This window comes from Podarcis gaigeae, assembly GCF_964106915.1.
Source record: "Podarcis gaigeae genome assembly, chromosome: 13".
NCBI lineage: Eukaryota > Metazoa > Chordata > Lepidosauria > Squamata > Lacertidae > Podarcis > Podarcis gaigeae.
Genome location: NC_139689.1, coordinates 51,314,827 through 51,331,860, shown reverse-complemented (window position 1 = coordinate 51,331,860; position 17,034 = coordinate 51,314,827). Strand labels below are relative to the sequence as shown.

Genomic DNA, 17,034 nt, shown 5'->3' with positions numbered 1-17,034 from the left:
TATTTCGAAGTTTCAAGGAAGGAGAGAACTCTTTTCCGCCATTGAAGTTCTTATATTCCCTATATTAAATCTTAGTAGTTCCAGAGCACAAAAGGAAGGTTCCCTGGGCTTTCTATTTCTTGAAGAAAGGCCACAAGGTGTCAAGAAGGGTCCCAGCAACAATGTTTAAACGTTAATATCTCAGTCTATGTAACAGTTTAAACTCCAATAACAGTATCAGCAGTTTGACAGTTCTCTTTTGCGCACTGACAGTCCGACAACTGGGTTGTCCCTTTTAACTCCGCATAGCTCAAAATTAGGAAGAAAGTTCCAAGAATGAAGTCCACAAATTTTACAAAGATTTCCCGCTTGTCTTTTCACTACAAAGTCTATGCGCCCTTGTTTTGCTTTTACGATCCCTTTTGGACGCTTCAGCGCTCTTCTGAGCCGTTGCTTTGATCTAGTTAGCAAGATCGGGAGACGGACTTCCTGTTACTCGCCTCCCGTTTTCAGCCAAATTCCAGAATTTTAGTCCAATATTTAGTTCCCCTTACTCACGGGTATGTTGCAGCCAATTTCGATGTTTTCAAGAAGAAAGGTCAGCGCTCATCAGCAGCAGCAGCGCGGCTTTGCTTCCACGAAAAGAGCGATGAACTCACAGCGCCGCTCCCCCTTTCACGTTCCGGAGCCCCTTACGAGGTTCCTTCTTCGTTTCTGGGGGGGCTTTTGGCGCCCGCCGAGTCCCACGGCCACAGGCTCGCTCTGCCTGTGGTTTTTCTTAATGGGTCTCCGCTTTGCCGCAGCGGATGACCCTTTTTCGCGGAGCCCCTCTTCACAGAGTAAAGAGGACCGCCATTGCCGTTTTGCGCCGCCTCCGGAAGTGCGGGTGGGCTGCTTCCTGGGGGGGGGGAGCCTCCCCTGAGCTGCCAAAAGGAAGAAGGAAGGGAGGAAAGCTGCTGGCAAAGCGGTGTGGCTCCCTCACCCCCGCCCAGGAAGCAGCCCGCCATGGGCAGCTCGCTGCACCCCCTATGGGCAGCTCGTTCCTGTTAGGATATTTCCGTTCCACCTTAACAGGGAGCAGGATGTTTGTGTCACAGCCTGCGTATTTCCTGTTCACAGGATGTTTCTGTTGTGTCTTTGCTTTTGTTTCTTTCTCTGTGCCTGAACACGCAAGCAGGCAGTCATGTTTTTTCCTTTGTTCTGACCAACGCTGAATAAACTTCTAAATAATGCTCTCCTGCGTGCATCTTTCGCTGTGCGAATTCTGCTGATAGAGCGTGCATCAGCTCTGGAATGTGGCAAGCTATTTTCTGGAGCTCGTGTCGCTAATTGCTGATACTGTATCTACGGGAGATCGATGGATCGTCCGGAGGCGACGTGGGGGCCATGATGGGCTTTATCTCTCTGGCAGTATCCCAACAGTTCCACCCCCTGGGACTCTTGCCCCCCCCCCCAGGATGCTCGCCCTGCCCCATGGCCCCACCCCTGGGTGCACAGCATGTGCACCGCTCCGGGAGCCAGAGCAGCTAGTTCCACCTCTTTTTTAAAAAAAAAAAAGTTTGATATTTTATTATGTTTTTATATAAGATGGAAGCTGCCCAAAGTGGCTGGAGCAACGCAGTCAGATGGGTGGGGTAGTGCTACTATTACTAATATAGAATAGGATGTCTCTATTTTCGTTGTAGAAATGTTGGAGGGCATGATGTTGCATCCACAATGTGCATGCGCTGCGGAAGGCGAGGTGGCTCTGCAGCCTCTTTTTTGCTCTTCAAAATATGGCAACCCTAGCTAAGTGGAGGAACAGAGAGGTTACATTAGCATGCATGGCTAAGGGCTAAGCTGCCACTTCTATTTTGGAAAATTCCAAAATCCTCTTATTGTGACCAAGCACAATGTCACTAGATGGTGAGCACGATTTCGAGTCCCCCACAATTGCCATCAAGTATTTCCATCAGGAAAGCTGACTTAGAATTGAGACATCATGTCTGCATTGGTCAAAAGTTCAGAGCTGTCATGAAGAGCACTTCACGGTTTATCACTACTGCTCTGGAACAAAGACCTCCAACTTATTTCTCCAGCATTTTCCTGTGGTCTCAGGACCACAGTTTAAGAACAACTGACCTAGTTAAAGTTGCCATCCCATTCCTCAGGAACCCTATGCCCATAGAAGCAGTCTCATATGCAGAAATTTTAGGTTTCACTTGATTAAATTTCTGCCTTTCTGTCCACTGTTAAAAACAAAATGAGACCTAGTGTTTCTGCATGGTGGTTTGCTGTTAAAAAATACAGAAGCATGACAGGTGGAAATAGGCGACCATTAAACACCCATTTCGGGTTGGTGCTGCTCAGCTCTTTAAGAACTTAGTAGCACAAGCAGCAGAGTGTAGATTCCTGCCTTGCTATTCTTCCACAGGTGGGAGAACTGAGGGTGGGGGGGAATGCTGTAAAGTGGCAATGCCTCTGAGCTTTTAAAGGAACAGCACTTGGCAACCTTAGACACCCAATGAGAAAGAATATAATGAATTTGCTATGTGGAGGTCATAGTCTTCCCAGGCAGGGAGAGAGTAGGTCTCAGGGATACTTCCACACAGTATGAATTTTGTTTCCATCATCCTTTTACTTCCTGATTGGCTGCAGTCAAAAGATTCCTGCATTGCAGGGGGGTGGACTAGTCGGTGAACAGCGGAAGGAATAGAATCTGACCATGTACCATCCAGGTAAACACTGCAAAGAACTGAATAATGGAAGATAGTAATTAACTCTCCCAGCACACCAGGTCTGGAACAACAAAGTATATGATGGACTAAAAGGTAAAGGTAAAGGTACCCCTGCCCATACGGGCCAGTCTTGCCAGACTCTAGGGTTGTGCACTCATCTCACTCTATAGGCCGAGAGCCAGCGCTGTCCACAGACACTTCCGGGTCACGTGGCTAGCGTGACAAGCTGCATCTGGTGAGCCAGCGCAGCACACGGAACGCCGTTTACCTTCCCGCTGGTAAGCGGTCCCTATTTATCTACTTGCACCTGGGGGTGCTTTCGAACTGCTAGGTTGGCAGGTGCTGGGACCGAACGACGGGAGCGCACCCCGCCGTGGGGATTCGAACCGCCGGCCATGCGATCGGCAAGTCCTAGGCGCTGAGGTTTAACCCACAGCGCCACCCGCGTCCCCTCATATGATGGACTACACAAACTAGAGACTTCAGCCCTCTGACTAGAAGGAATTCCAGACACCTCAGACCCATTCCTTAGCAGTTTCATTTCCACTCAGTTTTAGCTAGTAAGAAATGGCAGGAGCCCCTTCACTATACCTTCAAAAGTGAAAGGAGTCTCTGTGAAGGCAGAGAGGCAACTGGTACAAAGAAACAGGAAACCAGTAATATCAACATCCGTCTCCCGTCTTCCGTGAGACTTCCAACAGTCTGGAATCTCTGGAATGTAAACAGAGTCTTGTGACTCCAAGCACTGCACAGTGGCACAAACAGAAACCTAACACTAGAGGTAGAGGTAAGTGAGGGGCAGATGGGACTCACCCATCTAGACCTCCTCTGCCTTGTGGGGTATCTTCAGGAAAAGAAAAGGCTAAGGAGTAAACCCTACACACATCCGGAGTGGAGTCCCTAAGGCGGTTGGATACCACCACCTTCGGGCAACTCCTGCAGCCAAGCTGGTGCCAAATATATTGCTCTGCTTTCCTTTGAAACGCTTTAGTGAGGCCATCTGGGTAGCCTAGGACCTCCATACCAGAGAAGTCATTTCGTTGCTGCTAAAACAGCAAAAACAATGTGAGGGGCAGCAGTTAAGAGTTACAGTGGTACCTTGTTTAAGAACAGCTTAGTTTATGAACAACTTGGATTAAGAACGCTGCAAACCCGGAAGTATGTGTTTTGGTTTGTGAACTTTGCCTTGGAAGCAGAACATGTTCCACTTCCTGTTCAGTGTGTTCCATTTGAAAATTGAGTCCCCCGCTGCTATGGGAAAGCACGCCTTGGTTTAAGAACGCTTTGGTTTAAGAACAGACTTCCGGAACGGATTAAGTTCATAAACCAAGGTACCACTGTACTGGTCTCTGAAGCCACAGAAGATGCTGTGATTCTCCATTGGTTTGGATTCACTCCCGGAGACACACTCCATTGTCTCTCAAGACAGATGGATGACAGCAAGGACAAGAATACCTATCAGCTACCTAGTAAGTCAAATGAACACTTGTGGGCTCCTGTAGAAGTTGGTTTAATTGCAGGAAGTTTAAAACATCTGAAGCATCCCTTCAGAGTTAACAGTGGCTGGGGGGAGTGGTCTTGACTGAGAGAGATTAATTATTCTTTGATCTGTTACACATTGGAGAAGTTTTCCTGCTGACAGGTCCCTCTGTTTTCTTGCAGCTAAATGCCTGTACCACAAGTTATCTACCTAAGTTGTTTGTGTTTTGTGTTAGTTCCATTGTTTTCTTTCTTGCATTAATTCTTGTTTCCTGCTTGGCAGGGGGTTGGACTCGATGGCCCTTGTGGTCTCTTCCAACTCTATGATTCTATGAATTGTACTTCTTGACATGCTTTAATCAGAAAATTGATACAAATAATGTTTATTTTTTAAAAAGTAGCTGCCAAGGCAGTCTTAAAAGCTAAACTCTACTTCCTTACACCCTCATGTATATTATTGTTGATATATTTCTAAATTTGTATGAAATTTGACATTGACTACTATGCAGGGTAGTCATTTGTTTGTAACTTTTGTTTTTGGTGGTTCCAAGTTTACAGGTTAAATGTACGTGAATCTGAATTTCCTTGAAGTTGGGGTGGGATATACTTCAGAACTATCTCATTTCTCTTTACTCTTTGATAGCTGAACAAACTGCTTTTTAATAGAAGGAAAAGAGGAGAAATAGAGGGCTTGAACTGAAACTAGCAACTTGCAATTTCTTGTCCATCAGTCAATGATTTGTGGGTTAACTAGTCAAGCCCCAGGCACTGAAAATGAAAATGTTCCCAGTCACCTTCATGAAGTTGGCAGAGCAACTGAGTTCCTAACAACAGGCTGTGCAGGGGGCAGGAATCACATACTTCAGAGATATCAATTCCCTCAATTTTGAGGCTGATGGTTCTTTAGTGATGCTCCTTACATGACTTCTACATATCCTCATTAATGTGAGCACACAATCCCTTTTGCTACCACCCTCTGCTCATTCCCCTGCAAATGAGGGCAGGAGAATATAGGGGGAATTTACTTTCACGTAAACACACATAGGAACTGGGCACATCTTCACTGATTTCAATGGGAGTTGTAGCCCAATCCTATGCATGGCGACTCAGACACAGCTGTGTATATAAGTGCAGTCTTGAGCAGGTGCTCAACTCTGGGTGGATACAAGCAATAAACTTCTCTAGTCCCCTGCACCACTAGACTTGTTTCCCTAGGTATGCATGGTCAGATTCTCTCCCAGCACTTTGGAGAACCATAGAGACCAAGGAGTTGCATATGTGTAATAACTTATCATCCAGCAAATCAGGGATGGAGAAGGAGGAGTTTGGATTTGATATCCTGCTTTATCACTACCCTAAGGAGTCCCCAAGCGGCTAACATTCTCCTTTTCCCTTCCTCCCCCACAACAAACACTCTGTGAGGTGAGTGGGGCTGAGAGACTTCAAAGAAGTGTGACTGGCCCAAGGTCACCCAGCAGCTCCATGTGGAGGAGCAGGGAAGCGAACCCAGTTCACCAGATTACGAGTCTATCGCTCTGAACCACTACACCACACTGGCTCTCACACTGGATGGAGGGCCTGTGACCCTCTCCAAACAAGACTCTTAATCTTAAGGGTTGTGGGTTCAAGTACCACACTGGGCAAAAGAGTCCTGCATTGCAGGGGTTGGACTAGATGAACCATGTGGTCCCTTCTAACTTTTAAAAAAATCTGTTTTAAACCCCTGACCAGTTCAGGTGGATGGACACTGTAGTAAACCTGCAGTTAACAGTTGCATTTTCCAATTGAAATAAATGAAGTTTAAGAACTTAACTCAAGCTGGCTTCCTGTTACCTTTCTTGTCGCAGGCAATTATTCTCCAGTTAGGTCCTTGACAACTGCCCAAAGCCCATCTTTTTTTGCCTTTCTTCTGCACGCAAAGCAGACGTTCCACCGTTGAGCCAGGCGGCTGACACTCAATTGTTGTGCTTCTTTCTCAATTTGACCCCTGGCTCTTCGCCCTTTGATTCCTGTGTCTTAATCCTTGCTCTTCTTTTCCTTCTGGGATCTTTTCTTCATTTGACAGTCCTTCCTCGCACAAAAGGGTTAATAGGAACCACCTATGATTTACACTTGAAATGCTGAGAAGTAGCTCCAGGGATACATTTATTCCAAAGTTTGCGGCTGAAAGAAAGGAGCCCTCTCAAAGCACAGGAACAGTAACCTGCGATTCCTTGCAAAAACTGGCACGAAATCCTCAGCCTTTCGAAGTGCCAACTACGTATCAGTCCAGGTAACATCAAATCATTCACAGCACTGGCAAATTTCTTAACATAGACAGTGAGGGAAGACCATCTAAACAGCTGACCGCTCTGTCATAAGCAACACTCTGAGGACATTCTCTACCCCTCTCTCTCAGCTTCGTACAGGTAAGTCCCAGTCAGCCCAGTTCAGGCTGCCTCTGATCTCCCCCAAAAGCAAATGCATCTGTCTTCTCACCTCCATCAGCTGAAGGCTCTTTGAAATCCTCTTTCCTCGGTTCCATTCCCACCAAATCATCCTGGCATCTCTCAGTCCTCCTTTTGACTTCATTCTCTGTACCATTTGCCAAATGTCCTAATGAAGGTACACATTTTGAAGAGAAGGGTCCTTTCTCTGCTGGTTATTAGCTTCTCTCGGTGGTCTATCAAAGGCAGATCCTCACTCCTAAAGTGAACAAGATATCTTCCCTACTCCTCTTTTTCATCCTGATCCCCCCCCCCCTTTTTGGTAAACATATTATCACTGCAAATTTCTTAAGATGTATCTCAAATGGAACATCTCTATTGCCCTCTACTGGCCTTTAAGTTAACGTACCTATGCAACAGATGTTGATAGCAGCCATGCACTTCTATTTTCTGGTTCCTAGTCCTGCCTAAAATCAATAACGAGCAAATACATAGGGACCAAATTTTTCTGGGTTTCATTTTTATTTCTCCACCTTGGATGATAAAATACCAGTTTGATTTACAGTTTGCTTTCTAACCACAGTAAGCCTAAAATGATCAACAGAAACAGATGGTAAAACAAGCCTGCTAATCAAATATGTTCTTCCAAAGGGGAGGGGACATTTTTGCCTTGAAGCTATTTATACATTTTCTGTTCAAGACTACGCAAAGTGATGTGCAACACAGAGCCATATGAAACAGCTTTACTGGATAAAATTCAGAAATAATCAGCATGAAATTTCAGATCCTCCATCAGCAGGTGAAATAAATCTGTTTTATTTTATTTTTTAAAAAACAACCTCTAGTAAACACTAGACCAAGGAGGCTACTATTTGAAGATCATTCCAAAAATTGTGGTGCCACAACAGAGAAGGATGTACCGTATTTTTCGCTCCATAACACGCACGTAGTTTTTAGAGGAGGAAAATCCGTAGGCATGCCATCCGTAGGCATTCCCTCCATAACACGCACAGACATTTCCCCTTACTTTCTAGGAGGAAAAAAGTGAGTGTTATGGTGCAAAAAATACGGTATTTGGTATACTTGCAGTTTGAACTTCCTGCGGCTGGCGGACTCCTCTCCAGTCCCACACCTAACAATTTTGGGGGGGAATAATACTGGAGTAGGGATATTGGAGAATTCTGCTCTAAGCAGACACAGATACAGAAATTCCCTGTGTTTGCGTGTTCACTCAGTGTTCAGGGATGGGATTCCTTGAAGTGAATGCCATCCACATCTGTCCACAGCATTTTAATTTAAGTCTCCAGATTATGCGTAATTAAGGTCTTTTTTCATGTTTCTTTGATGCTGTTATAAAGATGAAAAGGGGTTTAGAACCCTGTGGGGAAATAGCTAATTGATCTGCCTTTAACTACTTTTTTTTACTTTGAAAGAGAACACACAGGGAAGTCAATAACACAAGGTACTTGCCTTTGACTGAGAGAAGGACTGCCACAGTATCTAGGTGCCTCTTTGCTCTTCTGATTTCTGACATCGGGGGGGGGGGGCAGCTAAAGGCAAATTACCCGTATTTTTCGCTCTATAACACGCACCCGACCATAACACGCACGTAGTTTTTAGAGGAGGAAAATTCGTAGGCATGCCACCCGTAGGCATTCCCTCCATAACACGCACAGACATTTCCCCTTACTTTTTAGGAGGGAAAAAGTGAGTGTTATGGTGCAAAAAATACGGTATATGCATCAAGATTGCAATCCTAAGTATGCCTACTCAGAAGAAAATCCCACTGAATTCAGTGAGACTTGTTTCCAGTTTGGGGAGGATGATTGTCCGGACTCTTGGACACCCACTTGTGGGGTGCAGAAGGGCTCCATCCTCTCCCCCATACTTTTCAACATGTATATGAAGACACAGGGAGAGATTATCAGGAGGGCTGGGCTGGGTGTCCATCAATATGCAGATGATACCCAGCTCTACCTCTTGTTTAAATCAGAATCAGTGAAGGCGGTGAATGTCCTGCGTGAGTGTCTGGAGACAGTTTGAGGATGAATGGAGGTCAACGGATTTAGGTTGAATCCCAACAAGACAGAAGTGCTATTTCTGGGGGAAAGGGGGCAGGCAGGTGTGTGGGACTTCTGAATGGCGTAACTGTGCCCCTGAAGGACCAGGTGTGCAGCCTGGGAGTCATTTTGGACTCACAGCTGTCCATGGAGGTGCAGGTCAATTCTGTGTCCAGGGCAGCTGTTTACCAGCTCCATCTAGCATGTCAGCTGAGACCCTACTTGCCCGCAAACTGCCTTGTCAGGGTGGTACATGCTCTGGTTATCTCCCGCTTGGACTCCTGCAATGCGCTGTATGTGGGGCTACCTTTGAAGGTGACTTGGAAACTACAACTAATCAAGAATACAGCAGCTAGACTAGTGACTGGGAGTGGCCACCAGGACCATATAACACCAGTCCTAAAAGACCTACTTTGGATCCCAGTATGTTTCTGAGCACAATTCAGTGTTGGTGCTGACCTTTAAAGCCCTAAACAACCTCGGCCCTGAAGGAGCATCTCCACCTCCATCATCCAGCCTGGACCCAGGTCCAGCTCTGAGGGCCTCCTATCAGTTCCCTCATTGTGAGATGTGAGGCTACAGGGACCCAGGCAGAGGGCCTTCTTGGTAGTGGTGCCCACCCAGTGGAATGCCTTCCCATCAGATGTCAAACACATAAACAACTACACAACTTTCTGAAGGCAGCCCTGTATTTTGAAGTTTTTAATGGTTGATGTTTTGCTGTTTTTATTATGTTGGAAGCAGCTCAGAGTGGCTTCCAATTATTATTGCTGTTATTGTTATTTTCAAAACTGTGCCTCATTGATTCCTCTGTGAGGTAAATGAGAGAGGATGACAAGGTTATACTGCAGCATCCCCAACCGTCGGCCCTCCAGATGTTTTGGCCTACAACTCCCATGATCCCTAGCTAACAGGACCAGTGGAAATTGATGGGATGATGGGAATTGTAGTCCAAAACATCTGGAGGGCCGAAGGTTGGGGATGTCAGATATACTGAATTGTGAAGTCAAATTAGTGAGAGCTGGTGCAATCCTAACCCCACTTACCAGGAGGCAAGTTCTACTGAATCCAATGAAGGTAACTTCTGAGTAGGCATGGTTAGGTTTGCAGGCATAGATGGCTTTGTGGTGAACTTCACTAAGGTAAAGGGTAAAGGGACCCCTGACCATTAGGTCCAGTCATGACTGACTCTGGGGTTACAGCGCTCATCTCGCTTTATTGGCCGAGGGAGCTGGCGTACAGCTTCCGGGTCATGTGGCCAGCATGACTAAGCCGCTTCTGGCGAACCAGAGCAGCTCACAGAAATGCCGTTTACCTTCCCGCTGGAGCGGTACCTATTTATCTACTTGCACTTTGATGTGCTTTTGAACTGCTAGGGTGGCAGGAGCAGGGACCGAGCAACGGGAGCTCACCCTGTCACGGGGATTGGAACCACCGACCTTCTGATCGGCAAGCCCTAGGCTCTGTGGTTTAACCCACAGCGCCACCCGTGTCCCTAGCTTCACTAGCCTTTGTCTTTAAGGTGTCTCAATGTTCTTTGCAGTTTTTGCAAATAGGGCTACCCCTCTCGAAACACATTAACTTTGAATGGGAACATGCAAGGAAGGTAAATAAGGATTGGTAAATATGTTAATTGCTGAGATATAAACATCTGTTGTGTGCTACATAAAGAAATCCCATAATACACGTATTTCCACATTGGCAGATAATGAAACAGATCTAAGCCAAAAGTGGAATGCTATTCTAAGCTGCATCAGCAGAAGTCTAGAGTCCAGATCAAGGGGAGTAACTCTATTTTGCCTTGATCAGACCACACCTGGATTCCCGTGTCCAGTTCTGGGCACCAGAGTTTAAGAAGGTTATTGACAAGCTGGGATGTGTGCAGAGGAGGGTGAGCAAGATGATCAAGGGTCTGGAAACCAGGCCTTATGAGGAATGGTTGAAGGAGTTGGTTATGTTTAGCCTGGAAAAGAGGAGATATGATAGCCACCTTCAAATATCTGAAGGGCTGTCACATGGAAGAGAGAGCAAGCTTGTTTTCCCCCCGCTCCAGATGGTAGGACTCAAACCAATGGATTCAAGTTACACCTAATCCCACTGATTTTGAGGAAAAAATGAAACAAGAAATAAGTCTTTTAAAAATAATAATTAAAAAACCACCTCAAATTTACTAAACTGAAGTGCTTTGACCAATCAGAAAGTGTGATATATTCTGGGTGTGGATTTGGCAGGTGTATATAAGGAAAACGTTTTCCTTTCTTTTTTCCTGTATCTTCCCTACAGTTCACATCCATCCAAATTATTATTATTAATTTTTTATCTCGTCCTTCTTCCCAAATGCGCCCAGTCAAATGATCCTTGGCATCGCCCCCACCTCCAGCATTCATGTTTACAGCTACTTAAAATACACTTAAGAAGACTAATGTCAAAACAGACGTAGTGAAATGTATATTTCACCCAACACTTACAATCGTTAAGCTTAAAGGCACAAAGACTAAATAGGAGAAAATGCACACAAGGGAATGTAGGTGAACTGTAAGCTGTTCAAACCCTCGATATGAAATCCATGTTCTGTTCACCTGTAGGAGAGGATCAGCAAGGTGTACGCTTAGTGCCACAAGTTTGAGGTTTTGAATGAATAGCTTGGCATGTCTGCGTGGCTGTTACCATCACTTTGAAAATATACTCCTCATTCTTCTTCTATTTGCAGGTCGATGCATTTAGTATCAGGGCAGAAGAAGCAAGCTCTTATTTTATTCCTGTAGTCAGGAAGGTGCTAAGGTTCAAGTGAGATTAAAATGTGAAGCGGCACATGTTTGAGAGCATTTCCTCTGCTTCTAATCGGGGTTGGAACACAATTCTTTGCTGCCTGTTGCTCTGACGTACGTAACACAGACATAGAAGCAGAAAACAGAGTGGTGGGGAAGAGAGCAGGAAGGAGAACAGAAATCTAGTTGTGTGCTTCACTGTGCACTGGGCTGTTTTTCTTGTATGTATGGTTTTGAAGTGGTGCTGTGGGTTAAACCACAGAGCCTAGGGCTTGCTGATCAGAAGGTCGGTAGTTCAAATCCCCATGACGGGGTGAGCTCCCGTTGCTCGGTCCCTGCTCCTGCCAGCCTAGCAGTTCGAAAGCACATCAAAGTGAAAGTAGATAAATAGGTACCGCTCTGGCGGGAAGGTAAACGGCGTTTCCATGCGCTGCTCTGGTTCGCCAGAAGTGGCTTAGTCATGCTGGCCACATGGCCCGGAAGCTGTACACCGGCTCCCTCGGCCAATAAAGCGAGATGAGCGCCACAACCCCAGAGTCGGCCACGACTGGACCTAATGGTCAGGGGTCCCTTTACATTTACCTTTAATAGGTGTGTGTGTGTGTGTGTGTGTGTGTGGTTTTAATCCTATCAATGTTTAATGGTTTTTTAATTGTTGTTTCCTTATGATTTCAGCTGTTGTTATGTTTTTCTATAGGCCACCTTCTATAGTCCCTGTCAAGGGAAAAGGTGAGGTATAATAATAGTAATAGAAGAGGACACATTTCCGTCTAAAGTCACCCCCCCATCCCTAATTCCCAGATCTAACACTACCTAGTTGGACCAATGTCAGATTCCAACATCTGATCACAGATTCTTCTCAGTGAATACTCTCCATAGGATCTTAGCAACACTTATTTCTCTTCCCGTTGGACACCTCATATCTCTTCTTTTCCTGCCCAACTGCCCCGCCTCCCTACAGGTTAGCTGCTACCCGCCTCCCTGCACAACATTCCTGTCTCCTTGGCAACAGTTGCCTGGGACGATGCATGAAATCCTGGCCTCCTCTAGGTGTATCTTCCATAGTGGCATCACATGTGCATTTGATTTTCCGGCACATTGTCTATGTAGGGAAAGGTATGGCAATATTTTTTTTTAGTACATTGCTGTGAGGTTACACATTTGCAGTGAGCTTTTATTGGGTTAGAGACAAAGTCATTCTTGTAAGTTTAAAAATAACGCCGCCACCCACATATGACTGAACAGAGCTGAAATCTTGCAAATAGCAATGTGCTCTGTGTGGGGCTGCCTTTGAAAAGGGTTTGGAAACTTCAGCAAGTCCAGAATACTGCAGCCAGGCTACTTACTGGTATGGCTAACAACAACAACAACAACAACAACAACAACAACAACAACAACAACAATAATAATAGGTAGGTAGCCGTGTTGGTCTGACGCAGTTGAAATATTTTTTTAAAAAAAGATTAAAAATTGTCCAGTAGCACCTTATAGACCAACTAAGTTTGTTCTGGTATAATCTTTCGTGTGCATGCCCACTTCTGCTTATGCCAGAACAAATTTAGTTGGTTTGTAACGGGGGGTCGAAACTTTTTTCAAAGAGGGCCAGATTTGTTGAAGTGAGGGCCGACCAAAGTTGTTGAGCTTTTTATTGGATTTTAGGAATTTACCCCAGGAAATAAACTGCCACAGGGACCGGATTAAACCAACCAGTGGGTCAAATTAAGCCCCCGAAACGGACTTTGGACATACCTGGTCTAGAAGGTGCTACTGGATTTTTTATTATTTTTTATTTATTTCAATAATAATAATAATACGTGGTTTATTTATACCCCACCCTTTTCCCTAGCAGGAAGTCAAGACAGCTTACAGCTAAAAATAAGAACAGTTAAAACATTGGGGGGGCGGAGGGCTTGCTGATCAGGTCGGTGGTTCGAATCCCCGCAACGGGATTTGGCGGGAAGGTAAATGGCGTTTCCGTGCGCTGCTCTGGTTTGCCAGAAGCGGCTTAGTCATGCTGGCTACATGACCCAGAAGCTGTACACCGGCTCCCTCGGCCAATAAAGTGAGATGAGCGCCGCAACCCCAGAGTCATCCACAACTGGACTTAACGGCCAGCGGTCCCTTTACCTTATGAATAGTCTGTCCCAAAAAATATCAAACAAAGGAAAAGAAAACTGGTGGGTAAATAGATGCAAACCAAATACTCACATAATTGCTCACTTGTAAACATGTGGCTTTTGGTGAAAGCCATGGAGAGTCTGGGACTCCTCTGCTTTTTATTTCAGCGCCTCTTTCCTGACTAAATGTACAAAACAGGGCATTTGCCAGCACACCAGGAAGGCGGTCAGGACAACCAAATGTGGACAAATAGGTTATATTTCTTAAATATTACAACTTGAGGATCTGCAAAACCAATCAACTACCACATTTTTCGCTCTATAAGATGCACCAGACCATAAGACGCACCTTCGCTCTATAAGATGCACCAGACCATAAGAGGAGGAAAACAAGAAAAAAATATTCTGAATCTCAGAAGCCAGAACAACAAGAGGGATCGCTGCACAGCCTGCATTTGCTCCATAAGATGCACACACATTTCCCCTTACTTTTTAGGAGGGAAAAAGTGAGTCTTATAGAGCAGAAAATACGGTAGTTGGATTCAACCAATGTAACCAAATCAACTTAGGTCCAGGCAAGTGTTCATTAGTGGATGAAGGTAATTTCTACCCCCATCACCTGAGCAGGTTAACAGCTGCATTCTGGATACACACAGCAAGGTTTCCCAAGATCCTCCCTCTCTTCTGCATGGACCTTGGGTATGAAAGTCCAACAGGCACACCATGTGTCTGTCAGGTTACCATGGCCCCATTGTTTCTGTCAGGTTACCATGGCCCCATTGTGTCTGTCAGGTCAAAGTGCACCCCCAGATTGAACCCACAGGCCATGCCTGACAACAGTGACTAAGGGATGCCCACAACCCAACACTGCTTCAGGTAAGTATAGCATCTAGATCAAGGGAAGTAATAGTGCCACTGTATTCTGCTCTGGTCAGACCTCACCTGGAGTACTGTGTCCAGTTCTGGGCACCACAGTTCAAGAAGGACACTGACAAACTGGAACGTGTCCAGAGGAGGGCAACCAAAATGGTCAAAGGCCTGGAAACGATGCCTTATGAGGAACGGCTAAGGGAGCTGGGCATGTTTAGCCTGGAGAAGATGAGGTTAAGGGGTGATATGATAGCCATGTTCAAATATATAAAAGGATGTCACATAGAGGAGGGAGAAAGGTTGTTTTCTGCTGCTCCAGAGAAGCGGACACGGAGCAATGGATCCAAACTACAAGAAAGAAGATTCCACCTAAACATTAGGAAGAACTTCCTGACAGTAAGAGCTGTTCGACAGTGGAATTTGCTGCCAAGGAGTGTGGTGGAGTCTCCTTCTTTGGAGGTCTTTAAGCAGAGGCTTGACAACCATATGTCAGGAGTGCTCTGATGGTGTTTCCTGCTTGGCAGGGGGTTGGACTTGATGGCCCTTGTGGTCTCTTCCAACTCTATGATTCTATGATTCTAAGTGTTCCATTATTTCTGACATCTTCTCACCTGTGCGGCCCACATGCCAATTAGCCAAATTGAAGGAACACCACTCCAAAAAACGTCACCCAACAGTATGGAGTAAGTGAAAAAAAAGGAAGACCCAAGTCAATTTTGGGTTTCCCAAAAAAATCCTACTCAGACTCTGGAAAACAGGTGACTAGCCTGTAGGCACATACTGCAAAAGAGTGGGGGCCGAATAAAGAAGGAAGATTGTGGAGCAGAGCAAGCTTAAATAGCCTGTCACCACCGCTACCCACTGGGTGAAGTTGTCCAGCAGGCCAACTCCTCTTCTTCCAGGGGAGGAGTTTGGCAAATTCATTTCCTTCAAGTTGGTGGGCATGGCATTCTTTGAGATGCAAAACTTTTTAAGCCACCTCCTTTTCATAATATTTTTTCCCCTACCATTCTGAAAATGTTAACCCACCGTATACTTTATTTTAAAAGTATAATAAGTAACCCAAAATATATTAAGGGTCTGGGTTTAAAACTCTTAAGTGTATGTTGGGGGTGGGGCTTGAAATCACATGGACTGTAGCACAGAATGAAACAGTACAAATAGCGTGTTTAATCTTTATTTTCAATATGAAAACATGTGCTCTTAGTAGATGGAATTTACAAATTCAGTCAACAATGTTCAATAACGAATTATGCTTAACATATAACAGCTGAATTGTTGCACACAAGTTAAAAGTGCTAATAGTTCGTAATATTCACATAAACACATGTCCACTATAATGTTCATAATGAACAAAAAATGAAGACAGGCTAGGCTTCAAAGAACTGTGAAACCAGTTCGGTGAGCCAAAAATACCTTTAGACGTTTCTTTCTTGCAGAGCACTAACTCCCCTTCCACCACCACACAGCAAACTGTTTTTGAAACTGAGGGTACTCTTGGAAGCAGATTTATTCGTACGGCATAGGGATCAGCTACTCAAAGTGGGGAAATCAAACTAACTGGGATACTGCAAATCCACTGCATGAGTTTAAACAGCTCTTTAGATCTCGTCCAAAGATCTAGACTTGCAACTAGTAAGATAGCCAAGACAGACTTATTGTGACGGTTTAAACAGCTCAGATAATTGGTAATGGATTACTATTACACATATTTCGATTGACTCAATTGAGTGGTATAGCGGGCCAGTGTCATGAACTACACTTGTCAGTCACCAACTGTAAAAGATGGTCTTCAGCATGTGTGTAATTTATTCTGCTCTGGGAATCAGTGACTGAAGGATGAAAGCTTTAGTCCTTCTTTAAAGCAGGTTTGCTCCAAATATAAGGGTGAATTCAACTTTGTAGGAGTAACTTGTGATCCTAATTTTAGGAACCAAGAGGCCTAAACACAAACTAATGCAACCATGTTACATGCGTTAGAACAAGTATTAAGTTGTGGACATTGAGTGTCTTCTTGTGCTTACCACCAATGCAGCAGGAGAGAAGTTCCAGCAGATTCACAGTAATCCTAAGGTACACACAAGTGGGAATTGCAGGAAAAGAAACTTGGGGGAGGAGAGAGACCCTGCAAACGGTCCTGTAGTAACCATGACACAGAATATTGAGAAAGGATAAAATAAAACCCTGGCAAAGAGGCTGGAGGAGGAATAGAATGGAATGGTTCCATTAAGTTAGAAGTATTGTTTCTGAGAGACAGGGGGCAGGAAGGTGTGGGGGACTCCCTGGTCCTGAATGGGTAACTGTGCCCCTAAAGCAGGCATGGCCAAACTTGGCCCTCCAGCTGTTTTTTCTCTCACTTGTGCTATGCAGTTTCACTTGCTTAATTTCTGCATGCTAAAGACACAAGTACAGGGCTAGCAAAGAAACCCATTGCCTCCGTAATTGCTGACTTTTCGTATAATGCAGTGTGGCCAAACTTGGCCCTCCAGCTGTTTTGGGACTACAATTCCCATCATCCCTGACCACTGGTCCTGTTATCTAGGGATGATGGGAGTTGTAGTCCCAAAACAGCTGGAGGGCCAAGTTTAGCCATGTCTGCCCTAAAGGACCAGGGGCGC

The 17,034-nt window shown here is 45.1% G+C and overlaps 1 protein-coding gene and 1 long non-coding RNA gene across 2 annotated transcripts in view; one reads left to right on the top strand and one right to left on the bottom strand.

The window, feature by feature from the left end:
* COBL (cordon-bleu WH2 repeat protein) overlaps positions 1-17,034 on the top strand; it is a 1,088,462-nt gene that overhangs the window by 788,397 nt on the left and 283,031 nt on the right. The gene's annotated exons all lie outside the window — the stretch shown is intronic.
* On the bottom strand, positions 10,161-12,639 carry LOC310830345. Its single transcript, XR_014557607.1, has 3 exons — positions 12,243-12,639; positions 11,329-11,538; positions 10,161-10,242 (listed from the first exon to the last, which is right to left on the bottom strand). It is a non-coding gene; the product is annotated as an uncharacterized lncRNA (long non-coding RNA).